Here is a 19,754-nt window from a genome sequence, read left to right on the forward strand (position 1 = left end):
TAATTGATTTTCTTAAAAAAAAATGAGAGAGCAGCTTTCATTCCTAGAACAAACCGTTGGTCAAGATGTAGTATATTTCCATATGTTGTTATATGTGATTTGCTAATATTTTGGTTTAGATTTTGCATGTATATTCATGGGAATAAATGGCCTATAAAATTATGTTCTTGTACCTTTTTTTGATCTGGTTTTGGTATCAAAGTTATGCTACGTTTGTAAAATGAGGTGGGGATTTTTCTCGTTTTTATACTTCTAGAAGAGTTTTTGTAAGACTGGAATTATTTATTTCTTGAATTTTTGTAGAACTACTGACTCGATTTCCTTATTGGGTAAAAGACTATTCAGATGTTTTTCCTTGAGTTAGTTTTGGTAAATTATATTTTCCTAGGAATTTTTCCATGTCATCTAAAGTTCCAAAATTTTGCACATAAAATTTTTCTTAATATCATCTTACTATCTTTTCAAAATCCTTGTAGCCCATGTAATTTTGTCCCCCTTTTCCTTCTTAATTTTTTGTGTATATTGTATCTTCCCTTTCCTACTTGATTATTCTTGCCATAGGATGATCAGTCTTGGCAGAGAATTTATCACTTTTATTGGGCTTTTCAAAAAAACCCTAACTTTGGGCATTACTGATTCTATTTTCTATTTTATTAATTCTGGTTCTTATCTTTATTTTCTTTTTTCCTCTTTCTTTGAGCTTAATCTATTATTCTTTATTAAATTTCTGAAATTGAATGGTTAACACATTAATTTGCAATCTTTTTATTTTCTGACATAAACATTTAAGATTATGATTTCCCTCTAAAGTACCACTTTAATTATATTTAACAAATTTGACATGTAGTGCTTTGTTTTTAAGCTTTTCTAACTATTTCTAATTTCCATTATAATTTACTCTTTAATCCATTAAATATTACATCTTTTTATGTGTCTTTCTTTCATGGATGATATTTTCACTAAGAATAATAATTCTAGGATGACAGGTTTTTTTTTTTTTGTATATTAAAAATATAAGTCTGCTGTCCTCTGGCTTTCACTATTGATGAAAAAAAGCAGTCTAATTGTCCTTTACTTGAAGGTTATATATCTTTTCTCTCTGACTGCTTTTAATATATTTTCATTCTTTTGAATTAAAAAAATTAAGACATTCTGAAAATTTCACTGTGCTGTGGTGTAGGTAGGTGTGGATTATTTTTTATTTATACTGTTTGTGATTAGGTCGTCTTCCCCAGTTAGTGGAGAGTTTTCAGTCTTCGGTTCCAAGAAAATTTCAGCCACTAACTCTTCAAATATTACTCTGCACCTTCTTTCTCTCGTGTCTTCCAGAATTCCAATTTAATTTTTCTGTCATACTTTTCATCTCTTTGTGTCTCTGAACTGCTGTTCCGAGTTATTTTAACTGTTATATTAACTGTTCCGAATAATTTTTTCAGATTTGTCTTCCAGTACGATAATTCTCACTTCAGCTTTGTCCTATTTGCGGTTAAACCTGCCCACTTCATTTTAGAAACTTTTTTTTTTTTTTACATTTATTTTACTTTTGAGAGACAGAGAGACAGAGCACAAGTGGGGAGGGGCAGAGAGAGAAGGAGACAGAATCCAAAGCAGGCTCCAGGCTCTGAGCTGTCAGCACAGAGCCCGCACGCAGGGCTCAAACTCACAAACCGTGAGATCATGACCTGAGCCGAAGTCGGACACCCAACCGACTGAGCCACCCAGGTGCCCCTAGAAACATTTTTTTAATTGGGAAAAGGCAACATGGTTTGGAAAAGTGTGAAAAAAATAAATGCACATCTTAGCAACTAATTATAAAACAAATTCCAAGTAATCACCCTACAAATAGAACATTGTCAATAGTCCAGAAGCCCCTTGTGTGTCCTTTCTTGCTCTCTAACCCCTTCTTCCACCAGAGGTACCACCACCCTGACTTCAATGTAGTTAAAGTCTTTGCTTCTCTTTATAGTTTTATCCGCTCTGTCCGTTTTTGTTTGTCTGTTTTCTTTTAACTTAATAATCTGTACATATTTGGAGGCTTCTTTCATTCAACATGCTGTTTGGAAGTTAATCCATGTTTGTACCTGTGGTTTACTTACTTTCACTGCTGTGAGGTAGTCTGTTGTATGAGTATATTATACATTTTCATTCTTTTTTTGTTGGATATTTCATTCTATCTTGTTGGGTTAGTTCTTCCCCCTTTTTGAGGAGGAACTAACTACTTTCAACAATGCTGGTCTAAATATCGTATATGCATTTGTGTATGTATATATTATTTTACATGTATATTGGAGCACATGTGCGTGAGTTTCTCCAGGTTATATACTAGGAGTGAAATTGTTGAGTCACGGACTATGTATACCTTCAATTTTGCTAGATAATTCAAAGCTGTTTTCTAAAATCGTTCTTCCACTAATTTTTAATTCCAGTTGTTTTATTTAATTCATTTTTAGAATTTTTTTCTGGTTCTTCTTCACATCTGCTTGATAATACACTGCCTTGCTCTTTACTCATATGTCAAATTCCTTCTTTTATATTTCTTTAAGTTTGCACCTTTACTTATCGCCTGTACATACTATTTCTGATAATTCCCCAGCAGAAGCTTTGCAGATTTGGTTCTGCTATCTCAGGGCTTCTCGACCTTGACACTGTTGACATTATGGGCGAGACACGAATCCATATTGTGGGAAGCTGTCCTGTGCATTGTAGGATGTTCAACAGCTTCCCTGGTCTCTACACACTAGATTCCAGTAGCCCACATTTTTCTCTTTCCAAGTATGGCAACCATTATGCCTGCAGGGCAAAATTGCCCTGGGCGGTGAGCCACTATGCTCTCTCTCTTTTTTTCCTTGTGGGACCTCACTTATGGTATCCTGTCTCTTTGTGTTGTGTGATTCGTTTTTACTAAGCTCAGGTTTTCTTAGAGCCATGCCTGTGGAGATTCTCCGATGCCTGGGGTCGAAGGTGTTTTTCTCCAGGACTGTTTTTCATTTACTAGGGGCTCTAGGCTTACAAGTTTATGCTGGGGGTGCAGGCTTCTGTTGGACTCCTCACCTTTGACCAGCCCTCCCATGCCTTGCGAGGTTTGTGAAAATGGAAGCTTTTGTAAATGCTGACGTCAGTGGGAGGCTTCTCTCTGGGCTCCTGCCTTCACAACTTTAGGCTTCCAAATTCACCTTTCGCTCTTTTCCAGTCAGACTGATGCATTTTAAAAGAGGGTTTTTGGGGTGCCTGGGTGGCTCAGTTGGTTAAGCGTCCGACTTCAGCTCAAGTTGTGGTCTTGTGGTTCTTGAGTTTGAGCCCCGCGTGGGGTTCTCTGCTGTCAGCACAGAGCCCACTTCAGATCCTCTGTCTCCCTCTATCTGCCCTTTGTGTGTGTGCTTTCTCTCTCCAAAAGGACTAAATATTAAAAAAAAAATTTTAAGAGGTATTTGTGTGTGTGTGTGTGTGTGTGTGTGTGTGTGTGTTCTGGCTTAAGGAAAATCCCCAAATCCATACAGCTTTTATTCCATCTTTAAAATTTCACAAATAAGTCTGAAAAATCTTTTGGCATCTTGCTCTTTCTGTCGCGGGACAACTTAGATCTTATCCATCAGCCTGCTGAGCCGCTCCTTTTTCAGAAATGTAGCTACCCTCCCCAAATTTTCTGATATCCTTGTTTTTTAACTGTCGTGGCTTGCCGAATCAAAGCAGCTAGTTTGATACAAGTTCAATGTCATTTCCTGCAAGAGTTAACTCATCCTCCTGGGGTTGAGATACTGAATAAGCGACGCTTGGCCTCATCTGAACCCTGCGGATAAATTTTTCACCCACAAAATTTCAGATTTCGACAAGGGAACCATTCTCCTGAACAATGACGTTGATGGGAAAGTGAGCATTCCCAGACTCCATTTTGTAACGGAAACCCAGCGTAATGCCCTTCGTCATGCTCTGTATGTGACGACATAGTGTGAACGGTAGCGGTTCTTTTCCATTTCCCCACCTTTTGTCAGCTCGGAGCCTCTTCATTTTCCTTCCGAAGAGACTGAGTTTTGCAGTGATGTGATTGAAGTCCCTTTGCAGGGGTCCTCTGGGGCCTCTCACAGTAACGGCACGTCCCTTGCAGAGTGATGTCGATGTTTTCTGGACCGTCAACAGTCTGATTGCTGAGAATGGCCTTCATTCTCACAGTAGATGCAGCAAAAGAGTACAGAGAAGTGTTTAAGATTGTTTTGGCCGGGAGTTTTACTTGTCTTTAGTGACAGGATCAGTCGGCAAGTTCCTCTGGTATACTTTAGAACCTGAAGCCCACCACTTTTAAAAATTAAGAATAGTGAAGCGAGCTGATCAAATGCACGGATCTTTAACAGCAACACAAGCGCAGTCCAAATCGAATTAACACAGTTTCTACAGAAACACACTCCCAAGGGCCGGAGCTAGATGTGGGTTTGAGAATATCGGTGAAGTCCCAGAGGACAGGTGTTTAACAAAGGGAGCAGTGGAGCGTCCTTCGGTCAGGCACGTGTCGACACAGGCTCCAGATATACATCACCAGTGACAGTTCTCAGTGTTTGTCCCAGTTGTTTTATGAAAAGAAAGAAATGGACCCAAACACTGCCCAAGTGAGACCACACAACAGGTGCGTTATCCAGTGTGATCTGAAATTCTAGGAAAAGTGGATCCACTTGGTGAGTGTAATTCAGTTTCGTCGTAAAAGTTCCGTGGAGACGAAGCCCCATTGGCAGGGCTGAGGCTCCATGATTTGGATCCATCCTCAAGTTTACAAAGAGCGGTCAAGAGCACTGACATCAGACTGCCGGGGTCAGAGTCCAAGGTCTCCCACTTAAAAGTTTGCTTCTTAACCTGTGTCTCCTTTTTGTTATTGTGCAATGAGAAGAAACTACTCCACAGATTTATTGTGAGGCCAAGGATAGTGCCTGGAACGTATAAACACTCAGCGGATGTTAACTTTAACAAGGTAAAAGATACAGAAACTTAAAGCGAAATTCCTACTTGTCAAAACCTGAGAATTTCTCCTAAAAGGTGATTTCATGCCCATGAGATAGCACTGCCTTTCTTTACCACCAGTGACTTCATTGTGCTCAGAGTAGTCAAGCAATAAGAAACAAGAGCAGATTCCAGTGGTCAGTCACTGTGTCTATGGGCCCAGCTTAAGTTCAACATGAACATTTCCTCCGTCCAATGCATCAGCAGTGTTTTACATTCAAGACGAAGAGTGTTTACAAGTCTTGTCACATCAGTAAGATGCGAGCCGCCTGAGGTCTGATGAGTTGGGTCCTTCAAAGCCTTTTAATTCCACGTGGTGGGAAAGCAGTTCAGTAAATCTTTCCGACACGTTTCCATGATGTCATCACCCAACAGCATCAACATAAACAGTGTCTCCACACCCTGCTTCATCTTCTTCCAAACTTCGAACGAAAGCCCAGGAAGAAAGAAAATTCACAATTTTGGTGACTTACTCCATGGTGTCAGGCAATGAATGTGACTTGCAAAGTGCGTGGTCCGTAGTCGTAAAATGATGGATGCTGTTCAAACTCCTTTCAATGGGACTAAACTGCTGAGACCCTTCTGCCCCCATCTTTGCTTTTCTTTGCAGGAGCCAGACCAGCAGTGAACTCTGTTTTTGCGTGTTTCTAGCCACTCTCTCTCTCTCTCTCTTTTTAAGTTTATTTATTTTGAGAGAGAGAGAGGGAGAGAGGGAGAGAGAGACGAGGGGCAGAGAGATAAGGAGAGAGAGAATCCCAAGCGGGCTCCGTGCTCAGTGCAGAGCCCCACGGGGAACTCGATCTCATGACCATGAGATCATGACCTGAGTCAGAATCAAGAGTCGGACGCTTAACCGACTGAGCCACCCAGGCGCCCCTAGCCACACTCTCTTTTTAACAACCTCTTCTTGGGAGGTTGAGGTCTAGTTTGGCCAAAAGTCTCTGGTGGACTGCCTTTCTGGGCCACAGGGCTACGAGTCTGTCCCCTGGTCTCATGGAGAGAGAGGCAGCCTGTTAAGTGTGAATCTTGCTTTAAGTTTCTGCACGTTTTACTTGTTTCCTTTAAGTTAGCATTTGTTGGGCACTTACTCTGTGCCAGGAACTATTCTAGGTGCTTTCCATGTGATTCATTCAACTGGGATGGCAACAGACAGCCTAAGCCACATTTGGCTCTTCTCAGTGGGGTAGGAGCAAAGTGAGAGTGAGAGGCCCAGGTCACGATCGTCATCTGCCCGCAGACACGCCTTTGTCCTGAACTCCCTGACCCAGTCAATGGGCTCCACTGTCCATATAACATCTGAGGCAGGGACCTAGAAGCACCTCCCTGCCTTCCCACATCCCATCTGCCCCTGACCCCCTCTCCGGTCCCCTCTCACCGGCTTATCCCTATTGTGGCACTTTTCACAGCTATCTAGAACCATCTGTCTCCCTGTCCATCATCCCCTCTTCGGACAGAGACTGTCTTCTGTCTCTGAATGCTCGGTGCCATAGCAGACCCTCAAAGATGTTCGCTGCATGAAAGAATAATGTTCTGTCATTTCTACATAAGAATTTCTTGAGTTAGTCCCTCTGCCCCCAACCCATTAACTGCCCCAGTTTAGGGTCCTGTTCCTTCCCACCAGAACTCTTAAAATAGCCTCATAAACGATGTTCCTTTTCTCCACTTTGGCTTACTCCCACCCACCCTCCTCATTGTCTCAAGGGTCATCTCTCCAAGGCACAACTTAGAGTGCAGTACTGCTCTGATCAGACGCCTCAGTGCTTCTTTGCTCTCGGATAAATTCAAGACCTCATCATACACGTCTGTTCTTCCTGAGCCCTCTGTTTAGCCATGCTACATGGTGGTGTATGTGTGCTGTGTGTATGTGTTTAGGTCCCAGTGCCTTTGCACGTGTGCCTTCTACCTAGGATAGATGCTACCCCCTTTTCTCTACCTGCCAATCTCCTGCCTCTCTTTGAGACCCAGCTCGTGAAGCCTTCTGGGACCCTATAGCCTCCAGCTTCATAGGATGAGACCTCTGGTTGAGCATTGGTTGATGATCTGTCATTGCTTACGTAGCTATGTCCTCACGCCTCCCTACCCGCTAGACCGAGTCCCTTAAAATCCTGAACGTGGTATCCCTAACTCCTTGGGAGGCTTTAAAAAATTCTGGAGGGCAACAGGAGCGGGAGTGTACATCTTCTGTGTACGGTGCAAAGTGTTTTCAGACCGAAGACCCTGGAGGAGCAGCCTGAGTCAACCCTGGGGCCAACGTGACGGCTAAAGATGGTCCAACCCCCAGAACACAGGCTTTTACTCCAACCTCCCTTCCTCAGCTCTTCATCCATGACCTCCTCCCTCCCTCTCTTCTTCTTTTCTTTTATTCATTTTCCTTCCCTGCCTTCTTCCAATTGCTACGTAGCCTCAGTCATATATTACCCAAAACAACGTTATGGCAATGGTAATGGAAGTAAGTGATGACACGATAGTGCACCCCCAATTCTGCTGCCACAACAAAGCCGGCTGTGTTCGTTTGTCTAGTTCCCTTTCCGTCTTTCTATGCGCCCATCATGTTGCAGGGTTGTAATCATGAGGCCGTTTTAATTTTGTAGTCTACTTTTTAACTTAATATCAGAGGCATTTTCCGTGCTCCTACATGGTCTTCGTAATTATCATTTCAATGGCTGCATGATATTCCATAGAATGGATGTGCCAAGTTTCACTTAACTGTTTCCTTTCTGCCAGACAATTCCGGGTTTTCCCTGTTGCAGAGAGGACTGTAATACGCAGGTTCTTTTACTTCTCTTTCTTGTTCCTCCCTGTTCACTTGCTCCTCTCTTTGCTCTCTCTTGTGTCTCCTTCTGCCTCCTTGACCACAGCTCTCTTTCCCAGAACAGTAATTTGCCCCCAAGTGGATATAGAAATCATCTTAGTGGTGTGGTTTATATATACAATTGGAATACCACTTGGCAATGAGAAAGAATGAAATCTTGCCATTTGCAACAACGTGGATGGAACTGGGGGGTATTATGCTAAGTGAAATATGTCGGTCAGAGAAAGACAGATACGTGTTTTTACTCATATGTGGAATCTGAGAAACTTAACGGAGGACCATGGGGGAAGGGAAGGGGAAAACAACAGTCAAACAGAGAAGGAGGCAAACCATAAAAGACTCTTAATTACAGAGAACAAACTGAGGGTTGATGGGGGAGGCGGGGGGAGGGGAAAATGGGTGATGGACATCGAAGAGGGCGCCTGTTTGGATGAACACTGGGTGTTGTCTGTAAGCGATGAATCATGGGAATCTACTCCCAAAGCCAAGAGCGCACTGTATATACACTGTATGTCAGCTAAATCAACAATAAGTTATATTAAAAAAAAAAGAAAAAAAGAAAAAAGAAATCATCTTAGTGGGACCCAGGATTTTGAAAAGAATTACAACAAATTGGTATGAAAATGCTCTTAAAGTCACTTTTGTTATTTGTGTATCCTGAAAACAGTGTAAATGATAAACTCTCTTGCCCACAAGGGGTGGGAACATAGGATCAGGCAGGACTATGACAGAAAGCTCAAGCCTATGACAGGGACACAATGTTTGTCATGGAAGAAAAAGAGAGACAACCTGAATGTCTATCAATAGGGAAATAGCTAAGTATACCTTTATGTGTCCATACTCAGAATATTATGTAGGGTTTAAAGAGATTGTTGTGGATCTATATGTACCGACTCAGATAAAATCTTTTTTTAAAAGTGAATTTAGTTGCAGAATATTTGTAGTTATAATTTATGTAAAAATTAACAGCAAAACCCAAACCCACAGGATAGTACGCTAGATTTTCTGAGGATATATTATGTCAATATATGGCCAGGCTGATAACAGTGGTCCCCCTTTGTTTAGGAAAAGGGGTCTGGATGTGGGGGACCGGTCAAAGGGAATTTGAGCCTGAACTGCAATGGTTTCATTTTTGTTTTTAATCAAGGAAAATGTATTCACATATTGCTTGTATAACAAAAAATTAATTAAACGAATGTTGCCACTGTTGTGTCTTTCTGTTTACGTTGTGCATTGACCAGCCCAGATTCCGGCGCTGGCCATGAAGGAATAAAACGTAATAAGAGACTGTTACTAAATATCAAATGTCCTTTTGGGAAGAGTGGATTTTTTGCAACCCCCCTTCCCCCCCACGGATATGTAGGTTGTTTCAGACAGTACCGGTGGGCCTGGGGTGGGGGGAAAAAAGGCCTGCTCTTCTAGGAGACAAGGATGCCCCTGATCCAGACCCTTGCCTCTCAGCCAGTCCTCCCCACCCCCATCCTGGCAGGTGGAAGCTGGGGGTTTTGAAGTTTAGTCTCTTGCATTGAATCCTGGATGGAGGACAACAGATGGGGCCACACAGCCCTGCTGCTCAGACCGAGGGGAACAGGTGGAGGCTCTGGGGCCAGAGTGTGAATGCTGGCGATTCATGAGTGGTGCAGGCAGGCGGAGTGCCCAGCTCAGCGCCGGTGACAGCTGGGCAGCACGTGGGTGGGAGAGGGAGTCGGGGCATGGGGGGGTGGGCTGCAGTGGGTGGGTTCGGCCATAGAGAGGAGGCATGAGAGGGCAGAGGATAAAGGAGGGAAAGAGGGAGAATGCCTCCCACCCACCCAACCCCCCGGCCCACCCCCAGGATTAAGGCAGTAGGGAGGTCAGAGGTTCCAGGCTGACCCGAAAGGCTTAGGAGGCAGGAGGGTAGGTGGACATAGAGAGGAGAGTGTTCCTTTTCTGCCCCTTCACCCTCCTCCCCCATCCCCAGCTGTCCTCTACCTAGTCCTAAACCCGAGGCATTTGGGCCAATTCCAGTGGCTGTGCCAGGCCCTTGGCTGGGTCAGGGCCCGGGCAGGGGAGGGAAGCAGCTGCCGCCCCTCCCCTTGCAGATAAGGGTAGGAGTACAAGGAGGTGACAGGACGGGACAGTCCGCGCCTTTTTGCCCAGAACTACCTGGTGCCGCACCCCTCACCCTGTTTCTCTTTAGTTAAGTGCAAGAGTAAGAACTATGAAAACAGTGCTAATTATTAGTAGCGCTTACAGAACCCTCGTGATATACACAGCGCTATTGATTTTATAATTTATCACTGAATTCTTCCAACAGCCCTTCCTGAAAGTATAGCTTCCATTTTACAGGTGAGAAAACGGAGTCTTCTTGGTTAAGTAATGTGCTCAAAGCCGGACACTAAGTATCGTTTGACTGCACAGACCAAACCCGGAACCTTCCAGGTGGATGGAATTAACAAAACGCTGGGCTGAGAGCCAGCAGTCCTCCATTTCCCAAAGGAGCAAGAGGTGGATGGGCCTAAATTAGCCTTTTTCATTGGCAAAATTGAGAGCAGCTAGATGAGGTTAGGGTGGAAAGTAAAGGAAGCTAGAAAACTCTTTTCTCCGGAGATTTGTCCAAATAGGAACGATCCCATCGCTTTGGGCTGGTTTAGGAGACTTGGCCTGGAAAAAAAGGGAACCAAGCACTTTGGTTTGGGCGTCAGGAGACAGGCGCCTCTGCATGCCCTCCGAGTGGGCAGATTTGCTGGCATTCCTAGGCCCCCAGCCCTCTTAGTGCTACAGCTTTCCAGATGAAGAAGACGAAGCCTGGGGACGGTGGGGGGGGGGGGCGGGGGCAGGGGGCGCTGTCCGTCTCCCACTGGTCTGGTGCACTCTGTTGGTGGAGCATCTAACCTGACACTTGGCGCAGTGCACCTGCGAGTCGCCCATTCCATGAGCCCAGATATGGCTCCTCCTCCCAGCCTCAGGAACCCAGCCCTGAGTGGGTTGGGGAAGGAGAGGGAGCTCCGGGGAGTGGGGGGCCGGCCCCAGCCAACTATTCACCCCACGCCCAGACTTCCGTCCGGCCAGCAGGGGGAGCCCGAGGCCCAGGCAACGGCCGTGACCGGGGAGGCTGCCACTGGTTCCGGATGCTCCCGCTTCGCCCACCCAGGCACCTCCCTGAGCCTCAGTTTCCTGGCCTGCGAAATGGGAAAATAATTACACTAAGTAATGCACAGCATTGCTGTGAGAGTTAAATGCGTTCTAAACAATAAGGCGTTGCTAGACTTCCTTCTTGTTCTCTTGTACGATGCTATTCTGAACATTCAGTATTCAATAAATACTTCCTGAGCTCTATTAAGCACTAGAACCCTATTTTCGGTCCTGGATGAAGCCTGTCCAACTTGTGGGCCACGGAAAGCGGTTAAAATAGAAAAGCCTGGCAACTGGATGGTTCGTCTGTGCCTCCCACGCACCTGACCAGCCAGATAGAGTGGGTGGCTCTTTCGGTACAGGTCAACACTTCAGCAAACTCCTGTTTGTTCCTCTGGCCTGGAACTTGGGCCTTTGGGCTGGGCCTGCAGAGGCGACAGGGAGCCCAGGCCACAGCCCACCTGGCCACCCTGACTTCAGGAAAACGCACTTAGTGCAAAGACCTTTCACGCCCAGGGCTCTCTGGTGACAGGGCCTTGGGTTCAGGGTAGAGGGGTGAAGCGGATTTGAATGGAATAATCTCCAATTGGCATTTAGAGTTCTGCTTAAGATCAGCATACGACTGGAGCTGAGAGAAGGGGCTGAAGCCAGAATCCGTGGCCAAGCCTGAGATTGTCTGTTCTTTTCCCAAGAATGTGGACCAGTTTGGATTCCGCAGTGCGATGGAGTCAGTGCCTAGTCTCCTGGCTCCTGTCCCTGCTGGGTGGGGCTTCCGTCAGACAATCGCTGTGGAAGCCTGTGTGTGGTGGGGTCTGCGACAGACTCCCAGGGGTCCCAGCGGAGGAGAGGGGCCTTCCCACCCGTGAGTTTTTCGCCCCGCTCCTTCTTTCCCAGAAGCCTCGGCTTCCGTTTAAGCCCTCACCCCAGGACAGGGTCCCCAGAGCACCTAATGAGGAGTTCAGTGTGACGAGGTGACTATTCACATTGACTATGTTGCTTTTCAAATTCCAGATGTTTCGTTCCCTCGGGTGGGCGGCCGACTCTCTGAGGGGGGCTCATTGTGATGTGTTCCAAAGAACCCTGGACTGGGAATCGGAGGCCTGAGCTCGTGTTTCAGTTCTAGGCTTTGGTGGCCCCAGGCCTCCCTCTGAGCCTCTGCGTTTTGACCCGTTAAAGGGGGTCATCATAGCTTCTGCACCGGGCAGGCTGCCAACACCTGGGGAAGACGTGACGAAGGCCCAGACACGTGGTTCTACCCCTTCCTCTGTCTGCGTCTACCCGAAACAAGTGAAAACGTATGTTCACGCAAAAACTCGTACACGAATTTCACAGCGGGATTATTTATAATAGTCTCAAAGTAGAAACGACCCATATGTCCGTCAACTGATGAATGGATAAACAAAATGTGGTGTAGACACGCGAGGGAATATTATTCGGTCCTCAAAAAGAACGAAGCGCTGACACCTGCACGGTATAGATGGACTTTGAAAACATTATGCTAAGTGAAAGAAGCCAGTCACACAGGACCACGTAGGGTCCGGTTTCACTTACACGAGGGGGCCAGAACAGCAAGATCCACAGACACAGCAAGTATATTAGTAACTGCCTGGGTCTGTGTAGGAGCGGGTAGGGGTAGGGAAGTGACTGCTAATGGGTGCAAGGTTTTTTTGGAGGGCGATGAAAATGTTCTAAGATTAAATTATGGTGACGGTTGCACAATTCCGTAATTATACTGAAAAAAAAAATCACTGAGTTGTACACTTCAAACGGGTGAACTTTATGGTATGTAAATTATATATCAACAGAGCTGTTAAGAAATTTTAACTGGGTGTCCTGAGTTTAATTTAGAAACTCTACTTCGGCCCTTTCTTTCCTCTTTCCCCCAATCTTCATGGCCTTGTTGTCCCTCTCAGAACATACAGAAGGTAGTGGGCATATTTCTCTTTCCTGCGGGGGCAAGGGCACTGTTTGATGCGTGGGAAGGAATAGGGAAGCATTAGGGAGTCCAGATGCCATCCTGCCCAACCTCTCACAGCAGCCACATGAACTCCCCTGCCTTGATTTCCCTTCCTGCCCGCTGTGGGGAGGGACAGTAGGGGATCCCTGCCCCTGCATCCCTGGGGGTGGTGTCTGGGGAGTCCAGGAAGACTGGACTGGGGAGGATGCATTGGCCAGGATGGGGTGGCCTGTGCGGGGAGCTCTAATGAGTCTGTTATGTGGCAGGGCCCACTTGGGGTCTTCTAAGTGCTGGTGGGGTGGCAGGTAGATTGCCCAGAGATACTTCTTTGGCTGCAGTCAAGGCCAGAGAAGCCAAGAAACCCACGGCTGGCGCCCTGTGGACTGGGGTCAGGGATGGAGCTGGGCCATGGGCTGCCAGACGAGGAGCTGCTGGTGCCTGGAGAAGGCTGATTCTTTAATTGGTGTGCTACACGGCAGGGCAAACTGCGGGCCACGTGTCTGGTGGGGGCGGGAGGGGGAGTGCAGGAGAGACAGGCTGGGGCAGAAGGCCTGCGGGTCTCCCCTCAAGACTCAGTGGGGGTGGGGCGAGAGGGGCTTGGAGCCGGCGGAGAGCTCGTACTTCCAGCTCTGCGTGCACCCAGAGCTCTGTGCCCAGCCAGCTGTCATCAACCCCTTAGGATACTTGACAAGTGGGGTCTGTTCTCAGCTTCTCTTCCCTCTGATTCATCTTTCCTTGCCCCTGCTTCGCTGTCTCAGGCTGTGAGCATGCTCAGATCTCCCCACCTAAAACCAACCTCTTTTTGACCCTACTCTCCTGCAGCTAACAGTCCGTCGTTTCGTCTCTTCTCTGCCAAGTTCTTTCAAAGCCTTGTCTGCATCCACACCCCACCCCCGCTTTCCCTACCTGCTCCAGCATTCACCCCAGAGATGGTGCTCCCAACCCCACTCCTCCCCCTTCTTGTCACCAAATCCTACCACTTCCCCCTCAGATCCTTCGCCACTGCTCTCCAGCCCTGAGCCGCTCAGCTCCCTTCTTCCTGAAATACCTGCTTGTTCCCTCCCCTGCCTGTTCTCCCTCCTGGTGCTGTAGGCACAGCCTACTTCTGTCCAGCTCCTCTCCTGCATCCTCCCTCTGAGTGATCTCAGCTCTCCCAGAGCTTTGGCCGCCACCTCAATTGAGATGACCCAGCTAGAGCTCTGACGGCCCCCTTGGCCATTTCCACAAGCCCGCTGGCCCTTGCTCCTGGATGTCCCCTTAGGTACATCCCACCCAGCCTGTCATCCTTCCCCCGGTCCCCGAAACCTGCCTCGCCTGCCTCACGTTCCACCTCAACAGCTGCCAACACTCCCCGGGAACCCAGGCTGGAAAGCTGAGTCGTTTCCTCTCCATTCTCCCCGGCTGCTCTGCGTGACTGGCCAAGGAGCCTGGGAGTCCCATGTGACATCTCTCTCGTCCATTTTCTCTGTTCCCCACTGCTTCTTCTTGTGTTTGGATTTTAATCTTCTTTGGCCGAGGCAGATCTTTCTGTTTTACCTCTCCTTCCTCCCATCCACGCTGCACAGGGTCACAGAATGGTCTTTCCAAAGCATCGTTCAGATCCTTCAGCCTCCTGCTCAAAAATGCTCAGAGGCCTCCCGTCACCAAGAGTAGACCATGATATATGTCTAGTGATTCACCACCTGAAAAGCACTTTCAAACAAATAGAATGGGTAATGTAATTATTCCTCTTTTACGGATAAAAGGTCGGAGGCTCAGAGAGGGTGGTGAGTGGTTGGGGTTCGCCCAGCACTGCAAGGTGGAGCTGTGACTGGGGCCGAGGCCTCCTGGATTTAACTGGGTGCACCGCCCACTCAAGTCTTCTCAGCCTCCTCTGGGAGGCTGCCAGCAGCATGGCCCCCAGCTGTCACCCTGCTGCCCAGCCCGAGGCCGGTGCCCTAGCCAAACCCCTGGTCTTGCCCAGAAACACCTCCTCCTTGCTACCAGAACTTCTCCACAAACACAGAGCATCCTGTCCCTTCTCCAAGGCCCTTCCCAGCCCCGGGCCGGCCCAGTGAGCTCTCTGCCTTCTCTCTGGCACCTGGAACATACGCCCTGGAACTCTAGCTAATTCTAAGCAGGCATGACACTGGCCCTGCCTTCCAGGACCCACGTTCTGAGCTCTTGGAGGGCGCCTTACAAGAGTTCCCTCTTCCTAGTAGGGCCCTAATAAATACCAGCTGGGCAAGCAAATGAATGAGGCTTCTGGAGAATCTCTTCTCCAGGGACCTCTTCCAGACCAATGGGTTCAGTGATTCCAATCACCTCCGATCCCCACACACACCTCCATGAGTAAAACACGCCACATCTGGGTCAGTCTCCGCTCTGCCAGGTGGCTCTCTCTGTGTGGGTTAGCAGCCTACCTCCCACCCCTGTGACTTAGGGAGGCCGTGAAAGCCAAGACTGCTTTCACCAAGCTCTGGGTTTAAAGGGCTAGTGCTTGAGGGGGTTTCCCGAGGACAGGCAGGGCCAGGGCCCAGAGGAGGGCTCACTTCTGGAAGTCTCCTCCTGGCACCAGGCTCTTCCCCATCTCAAGGGTGGGTTTGACCAAGTTTACCACCTCTCTGGGTCTCAGTTTCCTTATCTATACAATAAACAGGTTGGGCCGAAGTTCAGATTTTCAAGCTTTTTAAAGCCACAGAGCTAATAAGATCTTACAGTCAAAGAAAAGCTCATAACAAGGAACCCACACAGGGGATAAGTCAGAGCAGAGTTGCTCTAGCTGAAGCAGGGGGTGGCTCTGTGGGCCTCCCAGACCCGACCCTCCATCCCAGCCTTGGACGTCCTGAGGCTCCCCTGCTGAGTCCTGAAGGGTCCTCAGCTCACAGTACCACCCCACCCACCCCCACTGGTAGGCTCCCAGTGTGGAGCCCAATGCGGGGCTTGATCTCAAGACCCTAAGATCAAGACCTGAGCTGAGATCAAGGGTCTGATGCTTAACCCACTGAACCACCCAGGTGCCCCAGGATAAAAGAAGGAAGGAAGGAAGGAGGGAAGGAAGGAAGGAAAGAAGGGAGGGGGGAGGGAAGGAAGGAAGGAAGGAAGGAAGGAAGGAAGGAAGGAGCAATGAGGCCAAGGAAGGGAAGTGCTATCCTCCTTCAGGAACAGTTCTGTGCTGTCTGGAGGGGCTTGGACTGGCTAGCCCTGACCTATCCCAGGCCTCCCCTGCCCTCAAGCACATACACACGCAGGGGAATACTCAGCCCACGCCGAAGCTCCTTCCCCAACATCTCCCCCACAGGATCCTCTGACCTGGGAGAGGGGAGAAGGAGGCAGAGAGACCTAGATTCCAAATCTGAAGAGGGAGGGAACTGCTAGGAAATCACTGCAGGGGCTTGGAGGTGGGCTCCCGGGACAGGGGAAAGGCCAGGGGCTTTCCAACCATCCAGAAATCCTTCCCTTCCAACCTGCCTGCCCTCGCTCAGCCCTCCTCCCTGCTCTCCTTGGACACATACTGCCCAGAACAATGCTGAGAGACCACACGGGGACCGAAATAACCTCCTGCCTGCTGCAAGGGGCAAGAGGCAAATCTTAAAACCTTGTCTGCTCCCCCAGGCCTCTCTGGCCTCTCTGGGGGCCTAGCTGGCCTTGCTGCCCCCTCCCGGCTGGCAGCTTGAGGGAGGGGTGCTCAGGGATGGCTTCCCTCCTTGGCGAGGCCCCTCCCTGCCCAGTGTGGAGAACTCCAGGAAGGAGGGTATGCAAGGTTGCCCCTCAGGCGTGCTTCCACTTAAGCGCTCCCTCTTCCCCCTACACCCCTGCCCCCAGCACGGAGGCTTCAGGTGTGAGGGGCCTGGAGAAACCCGGGATGGGGTCTTGGAAGGAGAGAAGTAGGAACAAGAGGCAAAGGGGAGAGGGGTTGAGGGCTAGGCCCTGGGGTTATTTAGACTCACCGTGACAGAGCCACCTGCCAGATAAAAGTTTTTCATTGTGTACCTGTAAGGGCCCCCAAATCTGGCACTTGTAGGGTGTAGCATGACTGGCTGCACAGAGAGGATTCCAGAATTTTGCACTCCCCTACTCTTTCCCCTGCCGACACTACGGCCTGGTGCTGCCTTCTTGCCTTGCTGAGAAAATTACCTGTGTTAGCCTCTCCGTAAGTCAGCTCGTTCAGCCCTCACGACTCTGCTGTGAGGTGATGTGTCTACACCCATTTTATGGATGAGGAGGCCAAGACTCAGCTGTTCAAGGCAGGGGGAAGCATGGAGGGTCATGCGTCTGCAGAGCATGAGTGGACCCTGGTATGGGGAGGGTCATCTAGTCAGGGGGTCCTGTACATACCTCAAAAGCCAGAGCGTTTTGGGCTCGCTGTACATTCTGGATACCTTGTTCCACCTGTCCTGTCTACACCTTCCCACATTGTCTTCCTCCTACTATAGACCTGTGATGCCCCCCTTCCCCCACTACAAACCTCTCCTCCTCTCAGCCCTGGAATCTGCCCTAGACGGGGTAGCCAGGACTCAGAAGGTTTCTAGGTGGACAGGCCCAGCACCCGTGGCCTCCATTTTGACCGTCTTTCCCACCTTGGAATGAACTTACCAGCTGTCGGAGCAGGACAGGATGAAAAATGTCAATTGTCTAAGTTGACTGATGGGTAAACTGACGCCAAGAGAGGAGAAGTGGCCTGCCCGGACCACCCACGCAGTGTAAGGCCTGGAAACCAGCTTGCAGCTCTTCTGACTCTTAATCAAGTGCTCTCCTCACTGTACCCAATGGCTTTGCTGTCCGGGAGCACTGTGTTCACCACTGACACCCCCGCTGACGCCCCACTCCTCCCTGCCCAGGAGGCGCTGAGGAGATGGTTTTTCCAGAGCAGCTCCCTGGGATGGACCCTGACTGGGTCAGCTCTATTCTCAAATAGGCCCGGCTAATCCCCCAGGAGGCCTGGCCCTGGGAACAGGCAAAGGTTGAGGGAGGAAGGGAGGGAGGGAGGGAGGGAGGGAAGAAGGGAAAAGAGCTTGCGTTTATTTTACCCAGAACTGAGGAAAAAACAAATGATCTGCAGGTATTTTGCAAACGTGTCCACTACATGTCAAGCACCCACAGTAGGAGTTGGGGGTGGCTCAGGTGCCCTCCAGAGCTAAAGATGCCGGAAAGTTAGATAAGGTGACCCAATCACCCACCCCACTCCCTGCCTGGGTCTTCCCGGGTTTTTCTGTCAGCTGCATGAGTGAAAATCAGGGGCCTGAGTGAAAATCAAAAGAAAGCCTTGGTCCCCAAACAACCTGGGCCAAGGCAAGGGTTCAAGGCAGCGGGTGCACGCACAGGCTGGGGTGTTCATGGGCATGGGGAGGATGCGGAATGTCAGGCTGCCTGTTGGGAGGGTTGAGGAAGTCTGGGGCGGGTGTGTGGAGGGAAAGAGGGGAAAGGAGAGTGGGCACTTCCTAGTTTCTCTAGCTGGGCTCCAGGGCAGGACTGCAACTTTGCTGTCTGAGGCACAGATTCCTTGCTCCGCCCCCCCCCCCCCAAAGCAGAAATGGAAGTGATCTTGCCCCAAGCTGGGTTTCTTCCTGCTCCCCCGAGGAAGGTTCAACCCCTTCCTCCCTCCCTCACCTTCAGGTCCCAGCCCACCCCCCCACTGTGCCTCTGCACAGACCACCCTCCCCCCCCCATAGAAGCTGTGTGCTCACCCTCCTCAGGGCAGAACCTTTCTCTGGATATCCTGGGATCCTACAGGGGGCAGTGCCCTCAGGGGCCAGATTCTCTGATTCTCTTTTCTTGCCAGCCTCTCTTTGCCCTCCCAGGCCCTTTTCCAATATCCGTGAACAAGGATTTTTCTCAGGTCAGGATGTCTGCGAGGCACATGTTCTGGTTGAGGGTCTGCCCCCCAGGTGGTCCTTGGTGGGGACCAGTGAGCCACCTCAACTGTAACTGCACCAGGAGGCAGCCAAGGGAGGGATCAGGATGGGGCGAAGTGTGGAGGGCACTGTGTCAGGAGTCAGGGGCCTGGTTTCTTACTCTGGTCCTCTTAGGATTTTGCTGGGTGATCTTGTGGAAGTCCCCTCCTTCTTTATCTATCAGGGCATTTAATTTATCTATGAGGGGATTGGATAGGATACCTTATGGCTTAGGTACTTAGGTGCTGTGAAGAGGGAGAAGGAGGAAAGAAAAGGGGCACAGAAGGGGTGACACCGGCCAAGATAATCTTAGGAAAGTAGGTCACTCCTCTGAGCCCCAGTGCCCTCATTTGTAAAATGGACATTGCTAATAGACTAACAGGCCGTTCTGAAAGAAAGAGGAGGAAGAAATATAATGACTCAGATAAGAGCCTGCAAAGTGATGTGCTCTGGAAGGATGTTAGTTCCTGAGACTATGCAGGGGCTGGCTTCATGAGAGAGCAGGGTTTCAGGATTGAAGGGTGGGACAGTGTGTAGAGCTTCCAGCTGACTGTGGGGGGAGGTGGGGGTGGGGTGGGGGACATCCCGGAGCCCTGCAGGTGAGAGGTTGTGCGGTGTCGGGTGCAGGGGTGCCGCCGGAGGCCAGACCAGGGCTCCGGGCATCCCACATAGAGAAGGGAACCGGTGAACACACGGAGGCTGCACCTCTGTCCACTCCCGAGACTGGATTCACACACCAGACCCTGCGAAAATCTCACATTTTCCCAGCTTTTCTCACCCAGAATCACTTCCTTTGTTTAGAGGAGGGGGTGGGGGAGGAGACGGAGGGCGAGGAGGGAGGGGCCCGCGGGTGCCGCCGCCGCCCCCGCCCCCTCCCGGTGTGCGGAGCCCGGTTGTCACTCAGCTCCCGCGCCGGGGGCGACGGAGGCGGCGGCGCCCGAGTCGAGTCCCAGCCAGCTACCGTCCCCCTGGACCTCCCAGCTGGCCCCGGATCGCCCAGGCATCCCCGGAGCGA

General features: G+C 49.5%; 1 pseudogene; it reads right to left on the minus strand.

Moving 5' to 3' along the window:
- Positions 1-3,582: 3,582 nt before the first annotated feature.
- LOC122235763 lies at positions 3,583-4,159 on the minus strand (annotated as a pseudogene).
- Between the last annotated feature and the right edge of the window lie 15,595 nt (positions 4,160-19,754).

This window comes from Panthera tigris, chromosome F3, assembly GCF_018350195.1.
Source record: "Panthera tigris isolate Pti1 chromosome F3, P.tigris_Pti1_mat1.1, whole genome shotgun sequence".
Classification (NCBI taxonomy): Eukaryota; Metazoa; Chordata; class Mammalia; order Carnivora; family Felidae; genus Panthera; species Panthera tigris.